Below are 4,916 nucleotides of genomic sequence, written 5' to 3'. Positions count from 1 at the left end.
TAATATCATACCGTATAAACCGAAGTATTAATACCGTACAAACCGGAAAACCGTATAAACCGAATCATGCAAACCGAATAAACCGAACGCACAGAGTGACCCGCTATTGGTTATTGACCAGAGAGGTGTCTCGGTCATGTCTACATAGTTCTCGAACCCGTAGGGTCCGCACGCTTAACGTTCGTTGACGATATAGTACTATATGAGTTATGTATTATGATAACTGAATGTTGTTCGGAGTCTGGGATGAGATCATGGACATGACGAGGAACTCCGGAATGGTCCGGAGATAAAGTTTGATATATGGGATAGTAGTGTTTGATCTTCGGAAGGGTTCCGGAATTCACCGGAAGGGGTTCCGGATGTTTCCCGAAATGTTTGGGCACGAGAACACTTTATCTGGGCCAAAGGGGAAAGCCCACGAGGCTTTTGGAAAGTGCAAAAGGAAGTTTTGCGGAGACCAGAGGCTATACGCCAGGAACCTTGGCGTCTAGGGGGTAGGCGCCGGGAACCCTGGCGTCTAGCTCTGGAGTCCGAGAAGGACTCTTGCCTTTCGGGTGAAACCAACTTTGAGGGGGCTTTTACTCCAAGTTTCGACCCCAGGGCTCAACATATAAATAGAGGGGTAGGGCTAGCACCAAAGAGACATCAAGAAACACCAAGCCGTGTGCCGGCAACCCCGTCCCCTCTAGTTTATCCTCTGTCATAGTTTTCATAGTGCTTAGGCGAAGCCCTGCGGAGATTGTTCTTTACCAACACCGTCACCACGCCGTCGTGCTGCCGGAACTCATCTACTACTTCGCCCCTCTTGCTGGATCGAGAAGGCGAGGACGTCACCAAGCCGAACGTGTGCAGAACTCGGAGATTCCGTGCTTTCGGTACTTGGATCGGTCGGACGTGAAGACGTACGACTACATCAACCGCGTTGATATAACGCTTCCGCGAACGGTCTACGAGGATATGTAGACAACACTCTCCCCTCTCGTTGCTATGCATCACCATGATCTTGCGTGTGCGTAGGAATTTTTTGAAATTACTACGTTCCCCAACAGTGGCATCCGAGCCTAGGTTTTATGTGTTGATGTTGTGCACGAGTAGAACACAAGTGAGTTGTGGGCGATATAAGTCATACTGCTTACCAACATGTCATACTTTGGTTTTGGCAGTATTGTTGGATGAAGCGGCCCGGACCGACATTACGCGTACGCTTACGCGAGACTGGTTCTACCGACGTGCTTTGCACACAGATGGCTGGCGGGTGTCAGTTTCTCCAACTTTAGTTGAACCAAGTGTGGCTACGCCCGGTCCTTGCGAAGGTTAAAACAGCACCAACTTGACAAACTATCGTTGTGGTTTTGATGCATAGGTAAGAACGGTTCTTGCTTAAGCCCGTAGCAGCCACGTAAAACTTGCAACAACAAAGTAGAGGACGTCTAACTTGTTTTTGCATGGCATGTTGTGATGTGATATGGTCAAGACATGATGCTAAATTTTATTGTATGAGATGATCATGTTTTGTAACCGAGTTATCGGAAACTGGCAGGAGCCATATGGTTGTCGCTTTATTGTATGCAATGCAATTGCGCTGTAATGCTTTACTTTATCACTAAGCGGTAGCGATAGTCGTGGAAGCATAAAATTGGCGAGACGACAACGATGCTATGATGGTGATCAAGGTGTCGCGCCGGTGACGATGGTGATCATGACGGTGCTTCGGAGATGGAGATCACAAGCACAAGATGATGATGGCCATATCATATCACTTATATTGATTGCATGTGATGTTTATCTTTTATGCATCTTATCTTGCTTTGATTGACGGTAGCATTATAAGATGATCTCTCACTAAATTTCAAGATAAAAGTGTTCTCCCTGAGTATGCACCATTGCCAAAGTTCGTCGTGCCCAGACACCACGTGATGATCGGGTGTGATAAGCTCTACGTCCATCTACAACGGGTGCAAGCCAGTTTTTGCACATGCAGAATACTCAGGTTAAACTTGACGAGCCTAGCATATGCAGATATGGCCTCGGAACACTAAGACCGAAAGGTCGAGCGTGAATCATATAGTAGATATGATCAACATATTGATGTTCACCATTGAAAGCTACTCCATTTCACGTGATGATCGGTTATGGTTTAGTTGATTTGGATCACGTGATCACTTAGAAGATTAGAGGGATGTCTTTCTAAGTGGGAGTTCTTAAGTAATATGATTAATTGAACTTAAATTTATCATGAACTTAGTACCTGATAGTATTTTGCTTGTCTATGTTGATTGTAGATAGATGGCCCGTGCTGTTGTTCCGTTGAATTTTAATGCGTTCATTGAGAAAGCAAAGTTGAAAGATGATGGTAGCAATTACACGGACTGGGTCCGTAACTTGAGGATTATCCTCATTGCTGCACAGAAGAATTACATCCTGGAAGCACCGCTAAGTGCCAAGCCTGCTGCAGGAGCAACACCAGATGTTATGAACGTCTGGCAGAGCAAAGCTGATGACTACTCGATAGTTCAGTGTGCCATGCTTTACGGCTTAGAACCGGGTCTTCAACGACGTCTTGAATTTCATGGAGCATATGAGATGTTTCAGGAGTTGAAGTTAATATTTCAAGCAAATGCCCGGATTGAGAGATATGAAGTCTCCAATAAGTTCTATAGCTGCAAGATGGAGGAGAATAGTTCTGTCAGTGAACATATACTCAAAATGTCTGGGTATCATAATCACTTGACTCAACTGGGATTTAATCTTCCTATTGATAGTATCATTGATAGAGTTCTTCAATCACTGCCACCAAGCTACAAGAGCTTCGTGATGAACAATAACATGCAAGGGATGGATAAGACGATTCCCGAGCTCTTCGCAATGCTAGAGGCTGCGGAGGTAGAAATCAAGAAGGAGCATCAAGTGTTGATGGTCAATAAGACCGCCAGTTTCAAGAAAAAGGGCAAAGGGAAGAAGAAGGGGAACTTCAAGAAGAACAACAAACAAGTTGCTGCTCAGGAGAAGAAACCCAAATCTGGACCTAAGCCTGAAACTGAGTGCTTCTACTGCAAGCACACTGGATACTGGAAGCGGAACTGCCCCAAGTATTTGGAGGATAAGAATGATGGCAAGGTAAACAAAGGTATATGTGATATACATGTTATTGATGTGTACCTTACTAGAGCTCGCAGTAGCACCTGGGTATTTGATACTGGTTCTGTTGCTAATATTTGCAACTTGAAACAGGGACTACAGATTAAGTGAATACTGGCAAAGGACGAGGTGACGATGCGCGTGGGAAATGGTTCCAAAGTCGATGTGATCGCGGTCGGCACGCTACCTCTACATCTACCTTCGGGATTAGTTTTAGACCTAAATAATTGTTATTTGGTGCCAGCGTTGAGCATGAACATTATATCTGGATCTTGTTTGATGCGAATCGGTTATTAATTTAAATCAAAGAATAATGGTTGTTCTATTTATATGAGTAATATCTTTTATGGTCATGCACCCTTGAAGAGTGGTCTATTTTTGATGAATCTCGATAGTAGTGATACACATATTCATAATGTTGAAACCAAAAGATGCAGAGTTGATAATGATAGTGCAACTTATTTGTGGCACTGCCGTTTAGGTCATATCAGTGTAAAGCGCATGAAGAAACTCCATACTGATGGACTTTTGGAATCACTTGATTATGAATCACTTGGTACTTGCGAACCGTGCCTCATGGGCAAGATGACCAAAACGCCGTTCTCCGGTACTATGGAGAGAGCAACAGATTTGTTGGAAATCATACATACAGATGTATGTGGTCCGATGAATGTTGAGGCTCATGGCGGATATCGTTATTTTCTCACCTTCACAGATGATTTAAGCAGATATGGTTATATCTACTTAATGAAACATAAATCTGAAACATTTGAAAAGTTCAAAGAATTTTAGAGTGAAGTTGAAAATCATCATAACAAGAAAATAAAATTTCTACGATCTGATCATGGAGGAGAATATTTGAGTTACGAGTTTGGTCTACATTTGAAACAAAGCCGAATAGTTTCACAACTCACGCCACCCGGAACACCACACAGTAATGGTGTGTCCGAATGTCGTAATCGTACCTTACTAGATATGGTGTGATCTATGATGTCTCTTACTGAATTACCGCTATCGTTTTGGGGTTATGCTTTAGAGACGGCCGCATTCACGTTAAATAGGGCACCATCAAAATCCGTTGAGACGACGCCTTATGAACTATGGTTTGGCAAGAAACCAAAGTTGTCATTTCTTAAAGTTTGGGGCTGCGATGCTTATGTGAAAAAGCTTCAACCTGATAAGCTCGAACCCAAATCGGAGAAATGTGTCTTCATAGGATACCCAAAGGAGACTGTTGGGTACACCTTCTATCACAGATCCGAAGGCAAGACATTCGTTGCCAAGAATGGATCCTTTCTAGAGAAGGAGTTTCTCTCGAAAGAAGTGAGTGGGAGGAAAGTAGAACTTGATGAGGTAACTGTACCTGCTCCCTTATTGGAAAGTAGTTCATCACAGAAACCGGTTTCTGTGACACCTACACCAATTAGTGAGGAAGTTAATGATGATGATCATGGAACTTCAGATCAAGTTATTACTGAACCTCATAGATCAACCAGAGTAAGATCCGCACCAGAGTGGTACGATAATCCTGTTCTGGAAGTCATGCTACTAGATCATGATGAACCTACGAACTATGAAGAAGCGATGGTGAGCCCAGATTCCGCAAAATGGCTAGAAGCCATGAAATCTGAGATGGGATCCATGTATGAGAACAAAGTGTGGACTTTGGTTGACTTGCTCGTTGATCGGCAAGCAATTGAGAATAAATGGATCTTCAAGAAGAAGACCGATATCGACGGTAATGTTACTGTCTACAAAGCTCGACTTGTTGCAAA

The sequence above is a fragment of the Triticum dicoccoides genome, chromosome 3A, assembly GCF_002162155.2.
Source record: "Triticum dicoccoides isolate Atlit2015 ecotype Zavitan chromosome 3A, WEW_v2.0, whole genome shotgun sequence".
NCBI classification, from domain to species: domain Eukaryota; kingdom Viridiplantae; phylum Streptophyta; class Magnoliopsida; order Poales; family Poaceae; genus Triticum; species Triticum dicoccoides.
Note: the sequence above shows the minus strand (reverse complement) of the source record.